This window comes from Cinclus cinclus, chromosome 24 (genome assembly GCF_963662255.1).
Source record: "Cinclus cinclus chromosome 24, bCinCin1.1, whole genome shotgun sequence".
In the NCBI taxonomy this organism is placed as follows: domain Eukaryota; kingdom Metazoa; phylum Chordata; class Aves; order Passeriformes; family Cinclidae; genus Cinclus; species Cinclus cinclus.
Window position 1 is genome coordinate 1,479,314 of NC_085069.1, and position 25,335 is coordinate 1,504,648.

The 25,335-nt window shown below is 45.7% G+C and overlaps 1 protein-coding gene across 1 annotated transcript in view; it reads right to left on the minus strand.

Annotated features, from left to right (window-relative positions):
• The window catches only part of MYO1D (myosin ID), a 149,800-nt gene that overhangs the window by 114,940 nt on the left and 9,525 nt on the right, over nucleotides 1–25,335 (minus strand). The gene's annotated exons all lie outside the window — the stretch shown is intronic.

Here is a 25,335-nt window from a genome sequence, read left to right on the forward strand (position 1 = left end):
GAGGAGCAGACCTAACCTGCTTCATAAAAGGGATTTACAGGCAATTTTTTTTTACATTCCATAGTTCTCCATGGCCCAGCTCAAGCCAGAAGAGCAGGAGTTCTGAAGCCCTCATTGAGAGGCCTAATCACACTTGAAAGTAAACACAGACAGAAGCCCAGGAAAGAATTGCAGCCTCCCAGCTTTGGCAATGAGTCCTTTCTGCTGGAAAGTACTTTGGTATCATCACTGCTGCTACACCAGAGAGGAAAAATTTCTAAGAATGTGTGCAAAAGACTCTAAACTACACCATTTCTATCCCTACCTGGCTCTTTGATTCTTTCTGCAAACAAGATAGAATATAACTTGATGTTAGTTTAAAAAAATGTTTGAGTTACAAGATGTTTCCAAATAAACTCCCATTTTATTGAAAGTTACCTATGAGGAGAGGTCAGAATAATTAACATCTGAGGAATTCACACAGCACTGGTTTCTCAGGAGGAAAAAGGACAACAGGTTTAGGGATCAATACACAAACCCTGGATTTTCAGTGCCAATCCCTGTCTGCAGCTGTATTTAAACCTCGGGACATTAGATGGCACCAGAACCCCTCCACAGAGCCTGAGAGCCTCGAATCCTTATGGACTCCGGCACCAATTCCAACATTACTTTATTGAATTTATTACCACCCCCATGTGGTGACAGCCCTGACATTTTCTATTGTTCATTTGAGAATTTTCTACAGCATCTTGGCAGCGTCGGTTTTTAGCAGGTGTAATAAAACTCAAGAAATATCATCCAGCAACCAGCATTCCACTTCCTAGAAGTGTTGGTGCCTCCCACTCCAGCTTCCTCCTGGAACACTGCACTGGGAAGACACGAGAATTGCAAAACATCCTCTTGTTCCTACATCACTTTTAACTGAAGGTGTTCCTGATACGCATTTCCCAAAGCAATAAGGAGCTTAAAATGCAAACATATTCTACATATTTGAGATACATGCTGTTTGAAAGGTACCAGTGATATTTTAGAAAAGATAAGATCAACATAATTAGCTATACCAATACCCCTAATTTGCTTTTTTTGGAAGATCCTGAACAGGCGCAAGTGCAAAGGGATTGGATACCAGGCTGGGAGCCCATGAGAGACCCTTCATACACAGAAGAGAGCTTGAAAAACCAAACCCACACAACACTGTTGGTATTAAGAAGATCAAGTCACACCGGGACATCAATATATAATGGAAACCAGAAGAACATCACAATGAGCAGAATCATTCCCACCCTCTGGAGATGGACACCTGGAAAAGGTGAGTTGCCCAGTGGAAAACACTGAGCCTGCTCTCCCAGGTCCCTGCCCAGCAGTACAGAACTGCTGCTTAAAGCACTGCTGATGCTGAAAATAAAGATCCAGTAGACTATGGATGAGGTTTTAAGCCCCATGAGCAGGTGGAGAGTTCATGGACACAGAAAGGGTGAGGGGGGTTGTTTTAACCGAGGAGAAATAAAGAAATAAAGGCTATTCCTGCTGCAGTGTCATGCCAAGCCACCATCATAGCACCCAACACTTTGACCTCTTCCTTAAGTAATGAATTATGTAAACTTTCATTACCAGAGCCCAGTTTAAGTTTCCTCCTGTGACAGTTCAGTGCCCCTGAGTGAATCAGGGAATGTCCTGAGTGGGAAGGGACCCCCAAGGATCATCCAGTCCCATCCCTGGCCCTGCACAGACACCCCAACAATCCCACCCTGGGCATCCCTGCCAGTGCTGTCCAAACAATTCTGGAGCTCTGACAGCCTCGGGGCTGGGACCATTCCCTGGGGAGACTGGGCAGTGCCCAGCACCCTCTGCCTCTAAGCAGAACCTCCAGATCTGGCCCTGCCAGCCTGTCCCTGCAGAGCCCCTGCTCCAGAGGGGTTCCAGCTGGGATGCTGGCACAGGCAGCAGCCTCACATCCTGCCTGCCACTTCCCCACAGCTCAGCTCAGATGACAGATCTCACACTGGGCCTCCAAGCCAAGTTCTAAAATGTTTTACTGGGCTCTAGTGAGTTGTGTCTTCAGATCTGTGGCAAAAGCAGATGGAGATGATGGGGAAGAAGAATCTGTCTCCAGGCTTGACAGAAAGGCACCTCTCCAGCCTGGCTTTGGGGATGCAGAGTTGATGAATAAGTGACATCCCCATTTACATCTCAGTTAATTTCTTTTTATTTCCTCGCACCAGAGTAAAAATTGCAGAGCTGTGATGAGATGTTCCCCCCAGGAGCTCCAGCTCCTTGGCCCTGGTTGCTGATAAAGCCCCTTTTCATCCCTGAGTGTGGCTCAGCACAGCAGCAGGCCAAGAACAGCAGGGCCTCTTTTCCTGCAAGGCTTCAGTGGGACAGCTGGGTTTACCTTGCCCATGGAGGGCTCAGGAAAGCTTAAGAAAACAACCCACGAGAGCAGTGAAAACGGGGAGCTTTAAGCTGTGTTCAACCCACGATTCCTCTGCAGGGCAAGGTCACAAAACACAACCATGAATCCATTTGGTGCTTTTCACAGCCAGCACAAGCATTTTAGTGCTGAGGTGTAACATGTAGAACTGGGCTTTCATTACTTGAAGCAACAACAGTGCAGTTCCTTGATAAAAAAAGTTCCTTAAGAAAAGGAACCCCAGGATCCACTCCTAGGGTGACACCTCCAGAATCAAACCTTGTTTTGTATCTCGTGAAAGTCACATCAGCTTGTGCTACAACAAAACATTTCCCTGCAAAAGTTCCATTTGAATAATTTCTGTATCAATGTCATAGAATAATGGAATATCCTGTGTTGGAAGGGGCCCCCAGGAGCATCCAAACCAGCCCCCAGCCCTGCACAGACACCCCAACAATCCCACCCTGTGCATCCCTGGCAGTGCTGTCCAAGCACTCCTGGAGCTCTGGCAGCCTCGGGGCTGGGACCATTCCCTGGGGAGCCTGGGCAGTGCCCAGCACCCTCTGGGGGAAGAACCTTTCCCTGAGCTCCATCCTGAACCCACCTGACACAGCTCCAGCCATTCCCTGGGTCTTGTCCCTGGGAGCAGGGATCGGAGCTGCCCCTGGGGAGGAGCTGCAGACCCAGTGAGTCTCCCCTCAGTCCCCTCTCTCCAGTAGCTCAGCAGTCAAAAAGTAATTCACAGTATTTAGTCCTTGTGGGTTATTTTGAGGAGGAACTTCAGCTCTTTCATGAGAAGCTTTTATTACCTCATTAAAACATCAATTGATAATGAGAAAATAAAAACCAGTGAGTCACGGAATATAAATAATTTCAAGAATTTAAGAAATTCTTCTCTAGGAAAGAAGTCCAGTAAGGAAAGAAAAAAAGCTTTTACTTTGTTTTGTAGTTTTTATTTTTAGGGAAAAGAGTTGAAGAAAAAAAGCATCTTTAAGTCCAGACAAGGTATATTCACATGCGGTTGCTCCGGGAAAACACACTGCAGAAATGGGAACACTGAAGCAGAAATCTCCACCACCAGAGAGCACTCACATTTAGGATTTCCCCCACCTGACAAACACTCCAGTCAAAAATAAAACTGTTCTTACCGAGGAAATGATGCAACTTCAAATGCACTCAGTACAAATAAAGAAAAGTTAGTTGGCAAGACTTGGAACCCACACTCCCAAACAACATCTGCAGGACTGCACTGTTACAAAAAGACGCCCCACCAGTGGTCCAGCACTCACATCAGACAGGGAATTCCTAATTAATCATTGAATAGGAACTCCTCTGCTCCAGAAGCCAAAGGGCCCTTGGGGGAGCACTGCCAGCCCTGAGCAGCGGGTAAACAGATCCTCATTAACCCACTTTTCCACTCCATGCCCATCTGTCCAACATCCCAGAGACAGAGCATCTGCTGGACTAACACAGCATGTCATTGTGTTTGTTTCCTTAGGAGAACTGAAGTGCAGGTATTGGGATTCTGGATCATTTGCTCCTGGAAAAAAATCCTTCTCTGGTCCTGAACTGCTCTGTTCTCAGCACTGCTCACAGACTGGCAGCACATTCTGCTTTATAGGCACACCAAAGCTTTACCCACTAGCAGGTGCTCCCTGAAACTCCTTGGGCTCAACCCTTCCTGATGATACACAGGTCCCCCAGGACAGCCCCTGCTCAGTCAGTCACAGCACAGTCACTCACTGAGATGGGCTTTCCGTTTGCCTGTGCAGCAGCGCCTTAAAGGAAAGGAAATGTTAAGGAAAAGCAAATAACTCAGGACAGAATCAGGAGTGCTACAACTGCCTCAGCTGTGCTAGTCAGCAGCAAACCTAGTCCCACTGAAGATTAAGAGAGTCAAAACTGGTGGTTTCAAACTATTCTCTATTTCCATCTTATTTTTGAACTCCAAAGCACAAACTGAAATACTGAGTATGAGCACACAGCTTTTTCTTTCTCCTCTGTGAATGGGAAGAATGATCCAGGAGCTGTACACCATTACTACATGGAGCAGGGACCATTAATTTTCCTGTTGCAAACGCACCCATGTGGTTTGGGTTACTCTCCCAAATGGGGTAACAAGCCTCAGTTATTTTTTTCCATGAAATATATACATTAAAAGTCCATGGCTGCAGGCTTAGAGTCCATTCTCTTTGCAAACCTGCATGGAGACATTTAATTAAAACTTGGGCTCATGAACTTGGGTTCATGGACAGCCAAGAATAGGCCTTTAAGATGTGTTCACTAAGGAAGGGAATTCAAGCAGACTTCTGGCAGTGAAACCATATTTACCTGGTTTTAAGTGCAAGAATGAGTAGCCTGCACTCACCCAAGGGAACAACCCATTCTCCACATGCTTTGGGGAGCGAGTGACTTTCCTAAAGCAAAGTTCACTCTGTGCTCAGACGCTTGGGCATTTTCTGTCTGAGAGTGGATCTCTTTACTGAGAGTTTGATGTGGCTTAAAGACTTTATTTTATGTAAATCTCAAAATAAACTCAGCTGTCAAGCAGGACTTCAAGACTTTCAGTAAATTGTTCATAAACTGTCTCACAGTGAATCAGCCTCTCACAAGAACACTCAGATAAACAGGATTTGCCTTGGCAGAACTATGGCTAAAATATTCCTGCTGCTTTTGGAAAAACAGACCAAAAAACTGTCCAGTCAGTATAACCTCCCTGCACCAGGAATATCCAAGTTTGTCCTGATCATGAATATGCATGTCTACAGTATTCAAAATATGCATGTCTGCAAGGTTCTGATCCAGCCTGAGGGCCAGAGAAACTGCATTGAAATTCATGTCGGGTGCAGGTGAGATTCTTGCTTGCAGCTGGCCTGCATGGACTTGGTGTTCAGATGCTGCCAGTTGAACAAAATAGGAAATGCCATTTGGAGCATGTTCTGCACCACTCCTTTCCTGTATGGAGGGAGCAGACAGGCAGGGTGAGGAATACTCCATTCATCTGCAGCCTCCAGCCAGCTTGGAAATTAGGTTAAAAGAGTTCTTTGTTATGATTTTTTTTCTAAATAAAATTAGCAAACTACGAGTGACCACTGCCACATCTTCCTCAACAAGCCAAGGCTTAAGCAAATTGTCTGTAATTTGATGGGGCTGATTCAGCTCCAACCAGCTGACCCTTGAGTCATCCACCAGCTCTGCAAACCCACTAGGTAAGGTCACGGCAAGGAAGTCACGGCAAGGAAAATGGGACGTGGATGCTAAGCCAGCTCTAATGAACACTGAATAAAGTCTAAAACTGGGAGATGTAGGAACAGGAATAATACTAAAATCCCTCTCCTTAAATGTAAAGCGCTAACCTCGCACTGAAAAAATGCCAAACCACTAAACACAGGAGTCACTGAACTTCATTTCTATTTGCGTCAGACTGGCCGAGCGCTGGCTGCAGCAGGAGAGCCCTGCTTGCTCCTTTTCCAGCTCAGGAGCACAGCAGAAGACACAAGCAGACAGAGATAGATAAGGAGTCAAAGGGAAGTTCTTTGAAAACCCTCCACACAAAGCTTTGTGGTTTATTCCAACCCACATGTGAGGAAGTTGCTGCCAGCACAGGTAGAGGAAGCTCCCTATGTGTGAAGCAGTAAAACATTCCCAGTTTCCATGTGAAAGTCTGCCTGGGACATGGTAAAATCCAAGTGCAGTAACCACATTGCTGTGCTCTGGTCAAGATGGTGCCCTGAGTGCTGTCCTGAGGGGGAATTATCCTGGGATTCCAGATCTAACCAGGAAAGAGCAGAACAGGCTTGGGATAGTAGCAAACAATAGCATTCAGGCATTTCAGGGGACAAAACTGCAAAAACACCTGGCCAAAAGGCCAACACCAGGGCATTGCCTGGTGGATGGATAGATTTGCACCATGAGGAAGATCCTGCCTGACTCCTTTGCCTTGGTTCAGTGGGTTGTGAATTCTGCAGCTCTGGCTTTGTCCCAGCAGCGTCCAGGCAAGCTGATGCTTCTAAATAACCTTCTTGTGAGGGATGCTGGAAGGGTTATAAAATCCTTCAACCCAGCAGAAAGACCCAGAAACATGCAGAAAAAACAAAGCCCATGACTGCATCCCTGTTCCTTGCTCTCAACTCTCCAGTAACTCAGGAAACAACCACGACTCACAAATTACATCACCTGAAACGGCATCAGCCCCTGCAGTGATGATTTGCAACCTTATTTTCTAAGCCATGTTCTACACGCACCTGGTGTGACACTTTCCCAACTCTGTCCACACTCTGGCTGAACTGGGGAAGGAGTGGTTGGTTTTAAACTATCTGGTTTAGAGACCGTGAAAGGGAAACCCTGACAAGTCTTCAGGTGTGGAAAGGACCCAGCTGTAGAGAAAGGGAGGGACAAGCCACAGTGGGCAGGTGAAGGAGGAATGGATTTGGTGGTGGGGAGGGCACTGCATGAAGCCCTGGACAGATGCAGCCCCCTCTGCACCTGTTCTCCCTTGAGCCCCTGGAGTGTTGCTCAATTAACAGAACCTTGTGATAATTACACCTTTTCTCAATCCACAAGCCCAAGCCAAGGTACAGTCCCAGTATTCCACAGGTTTTTTTGGAAATGCCTGGAGACTCCTTTAGCAGTCAGCTGGCTGGGAGCTGCTGATGTTCAGCTGCTTCATTGTTCTGCTGGGAAGGAATAGTCTGAATTGTTAAACTCGTGGCCACTGCTGATCCGTGGATGCTACTGGAGCCCCTGAATGCAGCATTGTTTGGGACAGGGCTCAGAAAACCAAAGAATCATCTTGCAGCATTAAGATAGAGAACCCCATCTGCCAGCACCCCAAAAGAATGGCTCCATGCTCTGGTAAAGTTACATCTCAAATAAAATGAGGTGCTTTATTTATGCAAATACAGGCCATGCAAACCAGGCAAATATAATAATGCAAAATATGTAAATAATGATTCGTGTTTCTGCATCATTAGGGCTTCCTTTGGAGGTGTTGCAGTGATCTGCACCGCACTGTGGCACCCCAAACCAAACGGTGACAGTTCTTACACAGTCCTGTGTGCTGCCGGGCTGTGACACTGGGCAGTGACACTGGGCAGTGACATCAGGCTGTAACACCGGGATGTCAGTGACACTGGGATGTGACACTGGGCAGGGACATTGGGCTGTGACACCAGGCTGTGACTCTGGGCAGTAACACTGTGCTGTGAGTGACACTGGGCAGTGATACTGGGATGTGGCACTGTTCAGTGACACTGGGCTGTGACACCGGGCTGTAACTCTGGGCAGTGACATCAGGCTGTAACACTGGGATGTGAGTGACACTGGGATGTGAGTGACACTGGGATGTGGCACTAGCTCTGTGGCACCAGGCTTCTCCAGGCACTCTGGTTTATACAGCACGTGGTGGTGACTCAGCTCCGTGGTTTGGCCCACAAGGTGTCCCAGCCCTTCCAATGGCAGCCAAGGGCTCTGGTGGACAAACCACTGAGTCTCCAAGCAGCAGATGAAGACATTCCACTTCCAGCTGCCTATCCTGCCCCTCAGTCAAAGATTCCCTTCTGCCACACCTGCTGTGGGGACAATGAGGGACATCTGCCACCTCAGCCACCCCCAGATTGCCACCAACTCCCTTCAGTCACCAACAGCCTCAGCCAGAGCACATGGAGATAAAACCACAAGCATTGGAGGGGAAAATTAAGTTTGCAAATCACAAAGCAAATACGTTTAACAGTATGTCCATGAACTGCTCAGGCTGAAAGGACTTTTTCTCATGTTCCCTTGAAAGCAGGGCTAATCAGGAAAAGCTTCCCAGTTTGGATGTAGATTTGGCTCATGTTTGTTCTGGGGTTTTCTTTCAAATAATTTCTGTTTTGTACTGGAAAAGCTTCATGTCTCTCATGGACATCTGAGCAGAACTGCACTGAAACCCCTTTTCTTCATCTTCCAGTCTCTCCCATCACCAGTAATAGAGCAGGAGGCGCCCTGGGAGACAAAACCTCAGGCTCTGTGAGGGACCAGACCATGTCAGTGTGAAAAGGCCCAGCAAACACACAAGGTTTGTTCTTCCAATTAAAGAGGAACTAATATTTCACAGAAAGTTTGGGTGGGAAACAAAGGGGTTTTTAACTACAACCAAGTGCACTGGGTTCACTTAAATTAATGAGTGTGACTCAGCTGACAGATTCAGTAGCAGGATCTTTCTCCCCTTCACTGAAAGTCAACTTCAAAAAGGGAAAAAGAGAAGGAACAACCCAGGGAATGCTTCAAACACCCCTGTGGGTATGGCAGTGCAGGGCAGAACTGGCAAGATAAGCACATGAATTTGCACAGGGGCCTGAAGTACCTCACTTTACATTCTTTGAATGGAAAAGCAGCTGAGCAGTAGGAGAGCTTCTATTTATGCAACCATCATCCACTGCAAAAGGAGTGAATTCCTAAATGACAACCATTCACAGATAACCCAGGGGAACATTAGCAAGATGGAAAAGGACTTAAAAGGTTTGATTAGTAAAACAGATTACTTGATTTACATGCTGCTTGGTTTATTGGTTCAAATTATCACCGGAAAGATTGGGTTCATTTACTTCCCTTATATTTGACATTTTTTTTCTGTCAAAGACAGCTCCCACTTAGAAACCTGAGAGACTATTCAAGCAATAATAACGTGAGACAGCACAAATACCACACAAATCAGAATTAACATGCAGATAACCTGAAAAGTATCTTCAATTTATCGGCAACAAGCCAAGCTGGCTTTGACCACACCATCAAATTTTTAATCCTAGACCAACGGAATTCAGGTCCCTTTGAAATTATTTAAAACACGGTATTTTGAAAGACAAATAAGCCCGAAGATTCAAGGCAGGCTTCTACTTCTGTGACATATCAATTGCCAGGTAATGAGCATTAGTTAATGACAATCTCCAAAAGTCAGTGCCACAATTTATCACTAAGATTAATAAAGATGTTTTCAGTTACACACTGAGAGCAGCACGGAGTGAAGCTGCTGCTCCTGTGCAGGGCAGTCACATCCCTGTTCACAGTCCCGGAGCAGCTCAGGGCAGGGGTGCTGGACCCTCCCCAGGTGCTCTCCAACAGCCCCTGGCAAGCTCTGACACACACGGGCAGCTTCAGGTGACACCTGAAAAGAACTGTCATCTCCAGGAAGAGCAGCACCGGTTTTCCAATTAATTTTGCTATCAGCTTTATTGAGATTTTTTTTTAAAGAAATTAGCTCAATTTACAGTTCAGAGCTGACACATCCTCCTCCAAACACAGCTACCTCCCTCTCTCCTTCCCTCCCCTGAGCAATCAGCTGCTGAGCCCTCACAGAACAGCATGAAACACAAAAAAACACTTGGAATCAACAAGTCTGGTAATCACAAACTGTTACTCTCTTTACACCTTTTACAAAGAGAGAAAATAATCTATTAGATGGAAAACATATTTTCTACATTATTTTCTAGTTTTTTTTTTTTTTAAAGTGGTTTGTGTTAACCTTCTCACACTCATCCCTGCTGCACAAAAAATGAATGGATATCTCACCCATACTCACGTCGTTGGAATAATCAAGATCTCCTTGAATTACCAATAAGTATAAACATAGGAATGGTCACTATCAGCTCCTCACAGCTCAGTGCTCAGCCTCCAGCAGGCAATAGCAAATGGGGGGAATAGCTCAAGTGAGAGTTTCCCAAAGACTTCTGGAAACAATGGAGTATTTCAGGTTTTTCAGAGTATTTTGCTGTGTCAGTGGGAAAGCACTGACAATCCATACATTTAGGTGGCAATCCACAGTGGAATACAACAGCCAATCATTATACACCAGCATACACATCATGACATCAGCTTATCCATGATTATCCATGAGCAGCAAAGCTGCCACCCTCACCCCAAAGCAGCCTTTGGTGAACTTAAGAAATTCTGCTTTGAATGCAAGAATTTGAACCCACAATATACACAACTCTTATTACTTGCATTTTAGATACTGTATAAAATGTAACGCAACAGTCACTAACACATGGTTCTCTCACACATCCCAGTCCTCAAGGACTACATTACTTTCATGTTCTATTTATTTAATGTAGCTATGGCCATAAGGTAAAGAAGGGCAGGGTTAGATGGGATATCAGGAGGAAATTCCTCTCTGTGAGGGTGGGCAGGCCCTGGCACAGGGTGCCCAGAGCAGCAGCGGCTGGATCCCTGGAAGTGTCCAAGGCCAGGCTGGACAGAGTTTGGAGCAGCCTGGGACAGTGGAAGGTGTCCCTGCCCATGGCAGGGGTGGCACTGGATGGACTTCAAGGTCCCTTCCAGCCCAAATCATCCTGTGATTCCATGATGCTTTATTTTTTTAAATATGTATGTAAAACTAACTTTAAAGGTTTACATTTACACAAGGTTCCTCCTAACAAATACTGTCCACACTCTTCTGATTGAATCTGAGGAATGAAATGGTCACTTAGACAATCCAGCCAGCAAAAGCATCTATAGCTTTGGATCCAATGGCATGGCCTGATGGATTTGCAGATAAAGACAGGGTTCAAGTGTTTCAGTCACAGCACTTTCATGCAGTGCCAATAAAATTACTAAAAATCCTGGTTTTGTCAAAAGAAGAGTGGAATGAATTTATGAAATTACTTTTTTCCTCCTAAATATATTCAAGAGAGACTTACAGGAAAAGAAAGAAAGCTCAGTTATTTCCTGTTCACATCTCCGACCTTTGAGCAGAACAAAGGAATTTGACACTTCATATCTACACTCATCTTAAACGCCATTCTTTGGCCTTTAGCTGGGTACAAAGTGGCACTAACACTTAAGGAAATGCTCCTGCATATAGAAATTCAGCAGCTTTGATAAGCTGCACAGCTCATTATGCTGATAAGGACAATTACCATCACCCTATCTACATTTCTTTCAAAGTCCCAGGTCAGAGGAGGTAAACTCAGCTAATTGTCCCTCCTCCTTCTCTCTCATATGCAAGCAGGAATCATCTTTTGAAGGTGTTTGCTTGAGAAGTGAAATGTCTGTCTCAGTCCTAAAATAATAGCAGTTCAGCAGTGGAAATGCCAACAGTTCCAGGAAATGGGCCATGCAAAAACACTCCTAAACTGTCCAGTAACCTGAGACAAGAAAAATCCTTCCCTAGTCCAGATCTGTTGATGTAACCTCAAGCAAGACAGACCAGGGATCCAAAACAGTTTAACATCACTCAAAGAGGACTCTAGAAATATCTCATCTGGGCTGTGGCTCATCCAGTTCTTGAGAAGAGAACAACACATCCTCACTAGCCAAGGATGAAGGAATACTGCGTGGCTTCTGCAAGCACTGGGTGGAAGCCCCAGGACACAGGGTCAGTCTGTCCAAACAAACAACCCACCTGTGCACCCAGCCAGCAAGAAGAGCTCACCATTTCCCTTCTCCCACGACTGCTGCTTAGGTTTTAAATTATGTGTTAGGTCTTAAATTCTTTCACCTTCCCTTTTTGCTGGTGGAGATATGGGGAGGGAACGGAAGTGGGGAGAGAAGGAAGGCTACAGGAGAAGAGGTAACAGACACAGTGTAACTCCATCAGCTCAGTTTTTTACTGTCCTCCACAAACCACTGTACACCCCATTAACCATCTCCATTTCCTCTCATTTATCCTGTATTAAATACAAAGACACAAACCTGTTTATAGTTATAATAACAAAACCTGCTTGTATCTTATGAAGTCATATCCACACTTCCTCCACTTTTTTGACTGCATCTCCTTCCACAGCATCCAGGCACTTCATGCAGCTGCCTGAGCTGGTGCCTGGTGTCACATAGTTCCTGTGGTGTCCTCTCATCACCCTGTGTGCTGATCCCTGACCCTGCCATTCACAGCCCATTACTCAGCTGGAAATGAATGGCTCAGCGTTCTGGATAATTGGGTGGCATCCACTGGGATCCAGCATCTTCGGCAGGGGCACCACCAGTGTTGTGAACCTTGCTTTATAAAAGCTACCTCAGCTTTGTTATTGGTCAGGAGGTTCCTGTTCCCTCCACAAGCCCAGTGTCCTCACCAGCCCCTGGCCCAGAGAGGTTTCAGCAGCCACTGCCCAGCACCTGCAGCAGTCCTGGACAGGATCTGTTGGAGAGCTCTGCTCACAGTCCCAGAGCTCTCCAACACCCACACTCTGCTCCCACAGAGTACCTGTGTGTAGGACAGGTTACATCTCTTCCATTGGAGCATTCCTGCAGGTCAAAGCTGGTTTACCAAACCACTGTCAAGTCCCTGCATTCCCAGCTGCCAGCCCTGCCCCTGGCTCACCAGCCACAAACCTTCCCTGGGATACCTGCATTGAGGCAGCTGAAGTTTTGGGATTGATTCATCAACTGCACTGACTAGGGTTCCGCTGACTGGATAAAGAGATTTTAACAGCAGTAACTCCTGTATGGTGCCCACACTGCAGAAGTGGGGATCACCTCCTGCCAGATCCCTGCATCTTCTTCCCCAGGGTTCCTGCTCAGGGATTATGGTGGCAAAAGGCAAAAACTTCTCTGCATAGAGGCCCCTGAGCTCTGCAACCTCTCGAGCTGGAGCTCCACAGGCTGAGGAAGCAGCTCCCCACCAGGAAGCAGCATGGGCATGTTCTCCCAGCTCCACACCTGGGCTGCTGCGCCCTGCCAGGACCCAACTGCCTCTGAATGGAGTTCACGTGCACCTTTTCAGTGCTGTGGTTAATCTGCAACCAGAACATGCACTCCAGGGCAGCTGAAGATTAAAGGCACAGGAAATAAACCAGATATTACTACAACTAAACATTAACTCACTGCTGCTGGACTGCTTTGTTTTAAGCTCATCTTTCTCTGTAAATAAGGAAAGAGGAGGATGCTGGCACCCAGGTGATACTGGGAACATAAAGCACCATTTCAGTTTCAAACAGTGTAACAACACACACAACATAAAGCATCACCTCCATGAACCATGGGGACTTGCAGAAATCTGGGATCCTTTTTGACCAGTTACTGCCTCCTCACATACTGTTCACTGCTTCCACATGGGGGCAGGACCCATATCCCTGGTTTAAGTGGGTGGGTTCAGATTGTTTTGCTCCTAAAGTCCTTCCTGGTCACCTGTTTGAACCCTGTTCCCAAAGAGATCTGGGAGAACAGGTACCTAAGATGCTCTGGTATGAGCAGCAAGGCGGGATTGCCCTAGCTATGCAACATTTGTGTCTCCAAAGGTGTCAGTCCTTCCTTCTGTACCCAGCAGACTCCTTAGGGAAAACCCCCAGTGCTGGGACAGCACTTCATAAAACACTCACCAGCTGCTGCTACACAGCGCAGCACACAGCATATGGCACGTGCAGAAACTGCACTGAGTGCAGGACTGCTTATTTAAACACAGCCTCCTGCTGCACTTTCCCCACGGCATCGATTGTTTGTAAATGTCTAATTACAAGGCAAAGGGCACGTGGGAGGTTTTCATCACAGGCTCATCAGATATAAGCAACGTATAACAAAACAAAGGGATCCGTAGTTTAAAAGTTTCCAAACTACAGCACCACACTGGCCCATTTCAAGCAGTGGGGACCATTTTCAAATTACAGCTTGTTGGGTAATAATTACATCAACACCACTGCAATTACTGAGGCTGTGATTGTCCCAGTTTGATCAGGAACAGCAGCTCTGCAGCTCAGTGTTATTACACAGGTCTACAAGTGGAAAAGTGACCTGGAGAAATAATCCAAAATTCACAAGGGACCAATCCCTCACAGTCAGGCTGAAAGGATTGTCAAAACATCTAACCAGACCAAACAACTGTTATTAAAGCAATGGTATCAACCCAGTAACCTACATTAGCAGATTGGAGCCCTTTACAAGCCATTGCTCGTTCATAATAGCACTTTTATTGCTGCTTCTTGAGCCCTGCATTGGTTCGTGGCCTCCCCCATGTTCCTGCCTCTCCCTCATATTCTACCCAAGCTTAATTAAAAGGAAAGAAAAAAAAAAGTAGGGAAAATGGTTAGAGCCAAGTGTCTTCACAGCACAGCTGAGAGCAATGAAGAGAGAAGTCCAGCTAGGCTATGATTTTAGCCACAATCAGCCAGAATTTGGGCAGCTGTCTGGGCTGTTGTTCCCATCAGGAAGCCATGGTTTGTACCCACCCCACCTCTGCTGGCCCTCTGAAGGCACGGGAAGGGCAGTTTGGGAGCACCAGGACAGGTTATTTATTAGCTGTGACACAGGGCCAGCTGGGCCAGCAAGAGCCATTTCTGGCAGCACCACTCCTCTGTGATCAAGGTATTATTTCAGCTATTGACAGATCATTCAGGGAGGCCTCCAAACAAGGGCCCCTTTCAAACAGCTATGTCTGACATGGCAGCAGGACACAAGGTGCTGGCACTCCCAGGCAGAGCTGCAATTACAGCAGTGCCTCCCTCACAGCTGGCACTCACAGAATCACAGCAAAAACTAGGACGTTAAGAGCACAAGCATCCTGTATAGAGCTGAAGGAAATTAAGACAATACAAATAGCTGTAATAGCTGTAATAGCAGTGGCTTGTGACCACAAAACCCTCCAGCAGAAAGATGTGCACCTTCCTTACTGCAAAATAAGTGTCAGGCTGGCACTTTCAGTGAAGGGATGTGACTTTGAAAATTAACCCCTCAGCCACTTTGGCCAAGGTTGTCACTGGCAGCAGTCACTGGCTTGGTTCATCCCTTCAGTACCTGATAAATCAGTAGTAAATACATGACAAGTATTTAGACCACATAATACTAATCTGAGCTTTCCCAAGATGAGAGCTGATGACACCTCCCAGAGTCATAAAAGCTTTAGACAGAAAAGCACTTTTAAGAAAGTTAATTACTGCACAGCTGGTAACATTCCCTGCTTTGTCTTAGGACTGAGAAGCTTTAAATGTTCACACAGGTATTGAACCAGAACACAGGACTGTTCTTATTTGTTAGGACAGAGGGATCTTTGTGCCAGAGCATCCCCCAGGACTGCTGCGTGGAGAGCCAGGGAAGAAGGTGCAGGAGGGGTTATCTGAGAGGAGCTGCAGGGAGAGCAGCACTGAGCCCCAGCACCATCCCTGTTCACTGCTATGGATGTGAACGCTGGAGAACTCAAAGGAAACCACAGTTTATGCTCAACACAGTAGAGAAACGTCAGGAGAACAGTGCATCTAAATAATAAAATAGCACAAGAGGAGGAAAAGGAAGTGAGTTTCCAAAACAGGATTAGACACTAAAGTGAAACTCGGAGTAGCACTGACAAGCACAGGCCAAAGCTCCTGATAAAATCAAGCTCCTGCCAAGCTCTGCTGTCCCAGAATTCCATGTTTGAGGGAGAGGGACAGAATGACCCAACAGGGGCCTGCCTCCTCCATAGCCTGAGCAGTACTCCATTTCTGTGTCCCCTGTCACTGTGCTCAGGGTGTCCCTGCTCTGTCCCACACAGCTCCTCAGGCCAAGAGCTGCTGCTGCTGCTGCTGCCTCTGAGAACAGCCCAGTTTGGAGTACGGGTTGTGTGAACTCTTGGATGAGATGCAAGAAGGCAATTAACTATAAGAAAACAAACACTGAAAATTCTGATTCTATCTCAGCCTTCCCCCCCACAATAATATCCAATAGCTCAAAGATTCCCTAAATGGAAATGCAACTAATACAAGGCTTAAAGGTCATCTCAAAGGAAAGCTGTGTGTGACAGAACGTGGCCTGTCGATTCCACACACATTATTCCAGACTGCCTCAACTGACTCCATCTAGGGCAAAGGAAAAAAAAAACCCACGGAAAATGAAGTAGCTGGTTAAAGGGAATTTAAGGAGGTTCCTAACAATTCTTTTCAATATCAGGAAAACAGATTTAAAAACACCTCAGCTGTGGCTACTGTGCCAGCAGAACCAGAGCAGTTGATTCTCTGAACACAGCTCTGGTCAGACCCAGACATTCAGGGTGGCAAAGCCACCAAAGACATTCCCCAGGGACTGCTCTGGAGTCAGCCCTGGCTGTGGTACCTCTTGGAGCATGTCCATGAGAAGAAGAGTTGCATGGGAGTTAACAGCTGCAGCCACAAAGTCCTTCAAAAACATGAAAAGAGAAGATTTTCCTGGTTGTTTTCTGATATCCCTGTTTGCACTGAGGACAGTGACAGGCAGCTGGAGGGGAATAGGATACAGGCACCAAGGAGCCAGAGACTTTATGCCCACACCTCAGCTGTGGCAATTGCAATGGTGCTGCCACAACACAGCCCACAGCCAGCTCTACCCTGTTCCCTTGTTGAAATCACTACTTTGAGGCCAAATAATTATATCTTACATAATGTGGCCATTAGCCAAACTAAAAAAAGCTTTCTGAAGAAATCAACATGCCTGAAATCAGACTTCCCTTAAGATTTTAAGTAAACGGAATGAACTCTTAAGCCATGGCAGTCTCCAGGCTGTGTCAGACGTGTGTTGTGCCTTCATACATTACTAAAAACCAAGGAACAGGGTCTGCCTGTTGGTTCTCTGCACTAGGAGCTGCAGTCACCATGTGCAGCCATAAAATGTGACTTGGAAAATTATGTACAGATGGGCCTAGAAGTTTAGCATTTATAAGTTCTCTTGATAGCCTGCATTTGCTATAGATAAAAGCAAATCACAATCTTTTCACAAACATCCTTTCCTTGAATTACTCAGAAAACTACCTGAGTCAACATCAATTCAGTGCAAGAGCAGTGATGAGCTGAAGCACACACAGCCCAGAAGGAAATCAAACTATTAGGAAAATGGAATTACATCCTGCCAGACTAACAGCTTGTCTGTGTGCAGGGAGATTGACTGTCTCAAATCCGTGCTGTTGAGTTTTTTAAAGGCAAACACCAGCTCAGGGTTTTCGGTGGTGTGCAGTTCCTGCCTGCTGATGCCTTTGCTTTAGCACAGGGTTGGAAGCAAACAACACCTGGTACCACCCCTACTGGTAAAGAGAGAATTAATTTAAGAATTAAGAACGCCCCCATGACCACAGCCAGTGCAGGCCACAGACATCTCGAGCAATAGCAACATGATAGAAACAGCCATTTTTAATCCTACCTAATCATTGCAATCTGAAAGTTTTCTAGAGCATATAAAATTTAGGTTTAGGTATGGACTTTCTGCCCTTAACAGAGCCTCAGTAAAATAAACAAACTTCCATTAAATTTATGGGTACACCAACAAAACTCATGCTGTCCAACAAGGAGATTAAAAAAATTCCAGCAAACTATTCCTCAAGTCAAAACTAAATTCCAATTCAAAGTATACAGAAAAATGCTGAGAATTTGGAGCTTTTGAATAAAAAATAATTCACATTACAATTTTCAGAGTAATCAATTCTCCCTTATCACTGTTTTATCAAAGATCTTTTAAAGGTGGGTTATTACCTCACTAAATCTAAAACCCAATCTTAATCCAGGGCACTCCAAAAGAACTCTCAGATGAGCCCAGTTACTTATTAACCTTCAGAAAGATAGTAACCAGAATGTTTGAAATATTTCATCTGGCAGGCTGGTACATGACTTTATTGTGCCCAGTCTTCCAGAGGACATCCGGGATTATCTGCAGTGCAGTTCATAAGGCTTGGGAAGACCAACCTGAGCACACAGCTGTGGCTGTCACCACGTCACTGCAGAGGGACACTTCACCCCTTCCCCACAGGGACGAGTGCTGCATTTTCTGGGGCAAGAAGTAATGGCACTTCTGCTGTTCAGTGAGGATCTGAAAAAAATGTTGCCCCATATTCTGACCTGGGTGGGAATCATGGCACAAAGATGTGTAAAAAGATTTCAGCACAGTGGTAAAAGTTTTTTAGGGCAAACAAAATGTGATCCAAGCACTTCAGAGCAACGCTCCCTCCGTGGCAGCAGGGACTTTCTGGGTCTCCACCTGCCAAAAGAAATTCGCTGCCATTTAAGGTTGTTAGATGTTTCCCCGATTAATCACAGAGCTGTGTCCCGGAGCCGGTTCTCCTGCAGGACGTTACACAACCGAGGCAGCGCCAGGGAAGGGCAGCGGCAGCAGCCGGAGCTTCCAAGGGTGGAGTGGAGCTCCATCCCAGGGTTGCAGAGCTCCTCTCTCCCCGGGACACCACCACCGCAATCCCGGGAAACCGGAGCACCGCCGGGCAGGTGGGATCCTGCTAGAAACGTTTTCCTATCCAAGGAATTGTTCCTGTTTCGACAGAAGGAATTTAAATTGGGAGGAATTAACCCAGTTAGGTCACCCAGTTGCTGCAGCCCTGAGGGGGCACTAAAGTATTGATAACAATCTCGTTTAGGAACTAATATCAGTAAATATTAGGAAGTAACTCTGTAAATTGGGGGGGGAGGGGCAGGAGGAAAAAAAGCACCATAACCAGGGTAATTTCATCCTGTGAAATGCACAGCTCACACTTTTGTTTAGATCCAAGTATTTAACTTCACCCACAGAATCCTTATGTGGAAACAACTGTCTTCCATTTAACCTTTCATTTATTTCAAAAGGAATTCTGTAAACACCTGTGATACATACACAGCAAAGCAACTGCTCCTGGCTCCACACAAAATGTTTTAGAAAGACCGAATGCCAGTGGACAAAGATGTCAGCAACAAAATGCTGGAGAATAGAAAAGAAGGGGGAAAAGTGTCTTGAGCTGAAAAAAAAAAAAATGCAGCTACAAATCTTTTCAACTTGTATTTCAGTTGTGTGAAGTTCATCACAGCAGTATTTGACAGCTGCCACCCCAGGCCCAGCTGCAGATGGTGCTCTCGGTGAGGAAGTTTCTGCAGGAAGATCTTGCTTTGGATCCGGTATGAGAAGCTTCACTCCCCCCGCCCACCAACCTCTGGATGCTTCAGGAGATGCTGCTCTCAGAGGAGAGGGCAGTGCTCATCAGCTGGGGACAGTCCTCTGTCCCTGACCAGACCGTTCTCGCTCTCTGGAGAATCCACACTGCACAGATTCCAGACTGAGAGCGTTTCCCCCGGTTCTCTCGGGCTCATCCCATCAGCTCCACAGCTCCTGTGAAATGCAACTACCACCAGTTCACCACGCACAGCCAGCTCCCTGCTGCACTGAGGTTCAGCACAGCGAAACTCTTGCTGAAATGGAGATTACCCGGCACTATCTAGGAAATTAACGCTCATTAACCACCAGGACTCCCACGGGTTGCTGAGAGCAGGAGCCCGAGGTCCGCAGAAACCAGCCAGGAGGCAGAGAACTGTCAGCAATAACAATGTTGGTTTCTCAAAGGTAATCTTGCGCAATTGCCAGTCCCAGTGACAAAACCAAATCAGACTGGACGGCAAAAGCAGCAAAACCCTAAATGGAGACACCTCCTCCCTCAGGCTGAGGATTTGTGGCTCCTTCGTGGACAAATGGGGGAAGAGAAGCAAACTAACCCATAAAGGCTTCCAGGGAAAGTTCACTGACTACTGCACAAAACACTGGATAAAACATTCAGTAGCCTAAATAATGCACACTGTAATGGCTTGGCTTATTTTTGCTATAGGTGGATCTGGCAAACATGAGTCACATTTGGAGTAAACTCCAAAGTACTCCCCTACCACAGTCATATCTGTACACGGAAAAGAAGGAACTAAGTCCACAACAACAAAAAGACACCTTCACATTGCCACTGGTGTTGGCCAAATTTGCCAGGGAGTTAATTTCCAGCTGGAAAATTTTAAAGCAAATGTTGATTAAGATCACGGGGTGGTTATATTTGGAATTAGAGGAACAAAGCTACTAAAGTATCTTCACAAGTGTGATCTAACAAATGTGTTTTCATGAGATCCCACAATTCACTTGGTAAGAAAGCAAGTCACAGTGAGATAAGATGGTACCCACTTAGTAGGAAGTGGTTTTTATTGCTATTTCAACTTCTCCATGATGCAATTCAAGGCAAAGCTAATGAGAAAAATCCAAGGAACATTTAAGAGTGGCCAGTTACACTCTGCAAATGTGAAACTCCCAAAGCAAATGAGTGACAAACACTCATCTGGAAGAGTGGCATCCAGAAGCACCAGAAATTGATTAATCCTGAGCATAATTAAAGAATGGAACAGTTCAGCAAGGACTGGCACTGCGGCAGGACTGTTGGGTCTCTGTGGCTCCCAGAGGGGCAGGGGCTGGCTGAGAGCAGGGCCCTTCAGCCCTCCAAGGCTGAACCAAGAGAATCATGCTGGAAACTTTAACACAATAAACATTAACACGGCCTGGGCAAGGGAAGGTTGTGTGCAGACCTCACACCTTCCAGTGTCTGAAGGGGCTACTGGGAAGCTGGAGAGGGACTCTTTGTCACAAACTGCAGTCACAGGACAAGGCAGAAGGGGTACAAATTGAAAAAAGAGAAATTCAGGTTAGATATTAGGAAGAATTTTTTTTATTTGAGGACAATGATACACTGGAACAGGTTGCCCAGGGAGGTTGTGGACATCCCAGATCTGGAAATGTTCAAGGCCAGGCTGGTCTAGCGGGAGGTATTCCTGCCTATCATGGGACTAAATGATCCCTTTCCAACCCCTTAACATTCTATGACAAAACAACCCAGAAAAGAAGGTCTCCATTGAGACTTCTTTGAGCTCTCTAATGGGACAGGTAGGAGAAGGGAGGGAGCAGTGGGAATTGAATGCTGAGGAACGTCTGTCACCCCACACCAGCAGGACCCCCAGCATCACCTCCTGCTACCAGTTCCCACGCTGGAAGGCACTTGGGGATCCTAAGAAGAGAAGAAAAAGATCTTTTTTCAGCCAAATCAGTTCCCAGGCATTAACACCAGCACCTGAAAGCACCAAAGGGCAGGACATCCCTCCTGAAACCCCCTCAGCTCTTGTGTCACAATACAGTTTCTGTGAAAGGCAATTGTGACATTCCCCACTCCATAAAAATCCATATGCTGCTATTACTTTCTCAGTGTTCATTCAAAATTTCTGTGAGTCTTGAAACTACTCCACTTTTCCCCTCCGAGTGAAAGATGCAATTTCAAAGTCAAAATGCTTGGTGTGAAAATTCCATGGCAGGATAAGTTAATCCCAGATAACCCAAGGGGACAGTGGTAGTAACACTGAGAGAGAAGGGAAAAACAATTCTGAGAAATAAATTTCACCACTTGTGATTTATTCCATGTGTATCATGATAACAACTGTTTTTTCTTAAAATACACCCTGTTAGAGTAAAAAGAACACAACCATCCTCACCCTAATTAAGGGGTTTTTAGCTTTCATCACTGTGAAGCTGGAAACAACCACGGAACATCTGAAATGTTTAAACATCAGAGAGCAGAACAAAATCAGAGAATGCTTGCACTTGCCAGTGCTGCCCCCTCACACTGCTCCTCCCCTGTCCTCATGGATAAATGGATGGTTTGTAGCTGATATGGAGTAGGATGTTTTTTCAAGTTGCTTTCTCCCCTGTTGAAAAAAAAAAAACTATTTGGCACTCATAGCAGTGGAGGGTAAAAGAGCATCAAAACCCAGGTCAAAATACAAAGAAATCTCGGTCTTCAGAGATAGAAGCTTCCAGTTTGCAAAATACCCGTTGCACTCGGTTACTCAGAGAATGAATCAAAGGCTCCCACTCTCCATGTGACACCCAGGGATGACCTGGTGGGTGGGCACAATTGGGCAATTTTCCTACACAGCAAATTATTTGGACTCTGGCCATTAGTGCTATCAATCAGTTTCACATCAAGTACCTCATTAGGACAAACGGAGGCTGCTCGTTTGTCTTAAAAAAGGCCAGCCAGTACATCTACGTATGAAAAGTAAGATGTGGGGATATTTTCCCCTGAAAGATTTCCCAGATTGGTTCTGGGGCTTACCCTGCTCATCAAGACATGCAAGAATCTGGCACTTGAAGTGAAACATCCTTTGGCACAGCACAAAGGATGGGAAGGTGCTGTGGGAATTACTGTCAACGCAAGATTTATGCACATAACCAGCGACAGGTAAAGAGGAGCCTTCAAAAAAGGCAGCAAAGGTGTCTTGATAAAAAAAACCAACAAATACTGATCTGACTGCTTAACTGTTTGAGCTTCCCACATCCCTCGTACAACATAACCCTGACACTGACAAAGCCAGTCTTTCTGTAAGAACCTGTTCACTTATCCCTCCTGTGATTTATTGTGGTTTAAGTGCACATTAATAAATATAACCCTAGCAAATGATTCCTTTCATTTGGTCAAGGTGACACAGAACGCCTTCAAAATTCACCAAGTTTACTGCACTGAACTTCTGTTATTTTTTCCTAGGTACAAGGACAGTAGGAGAAAGGCAGAAGGCTAAAATGTATCAGATGGAGTTTAACATTTATGTCCCAATTCTAAAGTTTCCGTGATTCAGCTATAAAGTTTGTAACACAACACATTTTTGTTTGTCCACTAGAACAAATGATCTATCCATCTGCACTGGGTCTGCTCACTAACTTTAATAAACAGCCTCTCAGGAAAGCAGCTGAGCAGCCAATTACCCATCAGTTATGGACAGAACTCCTGGGAGAAGACCAAGACTGACACAAGTTTTCTCCCTAAATTCAGTAGCAGCACATCTAGGCTGCTAGAAGGCTGAAGGCTGCTAGTCAATCACAACCTGTGGTGTGAGAACAGAGCCCCAAACCCACACAATCCCCTCAGAGCAGCCCTGGGACCAGTGAACACCTTCCTACTCCAATGGCTCATCCAGTGAGCAGCAGGTCCCACCTTGGCTCCTCCATGACAGCATCCAAGACCCAGAAACCCAGCAGAAAAGCAGGACAGAAACGATCAGGCATTCTTTAAGTTTATAAAAGATTTGAGGTTTCCTGCCTGGCCAAACATGATACACGTGGCATCTTTTAGGAGATGGGTGTCCCCCATCACTCTTTCCTGGCTTTCCCACTCCTGTCAGCCAGCTGGAGCCTGGCATGGCTCCTCAGGGCACAAGCACTGGAATCCAAACTCCACAGCACCCATTAGTCCAGCATTTCAGGTGACACCCTGGCACCATCTCCCCTCCACTGCCTGCAGAATACAGGGACAGCACCAGAAATCAAACCAGGCAGCCAAGATATTTGGTGAAAAACAAGATTTGTTTTGACAATAAGCAACCCCTCCTTTAAGTCTCAAAAAATCTAAGTCATTAATGGAAAACATGTTTTATATCAACTGATTGGGAAAATGAAGACAAATATTCCAAATAATTTCAAAATTGTTTAGGTTTCCTTCAGTTTCCAAACAAGCCCAGCTCTCAGGTTTTCACACCAGGTTTAAAAGCTTTACACTTCACACAGATCTGCTTTTCACTGGTGTTTCCTCAGAGCAGTTTCAGTTCCATAAACAACACAGAGCCAGAGAACCAGCTGCCAGACATTGGAGATGTCTAGCTCAGGAATGTCTGCATCCTTGAAAGCCAGGATGCAGCATGGCCCAAAAAACAAGAACAAAGACAAGATTTCCATTGTTTGTTTTGCTCGAGACACAAATGTTACATTTATCAGGAAAATAAGGGACAGTGATACTCCTGTTTCTATCCCAGTACTGCAGCACGGATGTTGTTCATGTTCTCCTCACCTGGAACAGGTCAGAAACCACACAGAGCAAAGCTCCTTTCTGACACAGGCAAACTCAAAAAAGGAAATGCTGATTATCAAGCAGCACTGTCTGCAAAGTCAAACATCCAACCTCGGGCTTATTTTAGAAAGGCTCCCTGGTAATTTGCCTGCGCTTTTGAAAAGCAAGGAATATGTTTTGAATTAGAAGAGGTTACAGGGACATTTTTGTGGTAGATTTGGACTTTCATTTGCAAAAAAAAAAAAACCCTCAGTGCTACAGAGATCCTTTCGGAAATAACATTTTTTTGTCATTGCTAAGCACTTTTCCACAAAGTTTAATGGCTACTGTTCCAAAGAGGTGTTTACACCCAGCTTTAAAAGAATCTGGGGGTTCTTCTGTCCCTGGAAGCACAAGGAAAAGCAGTACAGTGTCCTGACAGTCTGAGAAGCAAACAAGGGAGGACATTCTCTGCAGCATGCAGGGGCAACAATTTTTCTAAGCAAGCTCACTTGAAGATTCCGGTGCTCCAGGTCTGGTGCTTTGGGATTCTTCTGGGGCCTAAAATGTATTTACAGATCTTTGAGCCTGTTTTCATTCACTCCCCTGGTCTTCACACCTGGGATCAAGAAGCAGCAACACGCAAAGAAGCTGATATTAAGGAGCAGCAGAAGGCACCATTTCCCTCCTCAGAAGTTTATAAACTTCATATCCAGTTCCTTTATAAACAGTGCAGGGGAGCTCCTTCAAAGAGCCTTAGCTGAAGTTTTCTTTTGAAGGTGAAATTTACTTTATCATTCATGCTTGTAAACAAAATAACCTTTTTTAGCTGCAGCGTAGCAATCTGAATAACAGCAAAAGTTTTCATGTAAACATCTCAGCGATGTGATGTGGAGAATGAAAGCTTCATTGTGCCCTTGATGGCCCTGGTGTGAAGGCTTTCACAACCACTGTGGTTTTTACCCCTCCAAATGTCATGGAGGAGCTCTCCCCAAAGAAAGCCATGTTGTTCCTACAGTGGGAAAGGGGATTTTTTGTTTCAGTTTGTTTCTGTTTGCTATTCATGGTGAGACAGCCTTTGCTGCCATCCAGTAGCTGTTAAAGGATGGGTTCTCACTCCTGCCTGGCTATTGAGCACGCTGGGCTGCAGTGAAGTGCTGGAGCTCCCTGCAGGGAGTTTGACCTGGGCACCATAAACAAACCCCAGGGCAATAATGAAGGCACTGATGCTGTAATGGGAGGCAGATATTGAAAGGGAGCCTTCCCTGAAAGTTTCAGCTGGTGCCTCAAAGCATAATTCATTTGAGGAGCAGCCATGTACACCTGCTCTCCATCAGAATGGGACAGAAAACCTTTGTTAGGGGCCCCAGAAAAAAGGGATTTATTCCAAGGCTGTCAGAACTTCCAGTGAAACACAGCTTGAGTTGGCTTGATGTGAATAATGATGCAGGAGCAA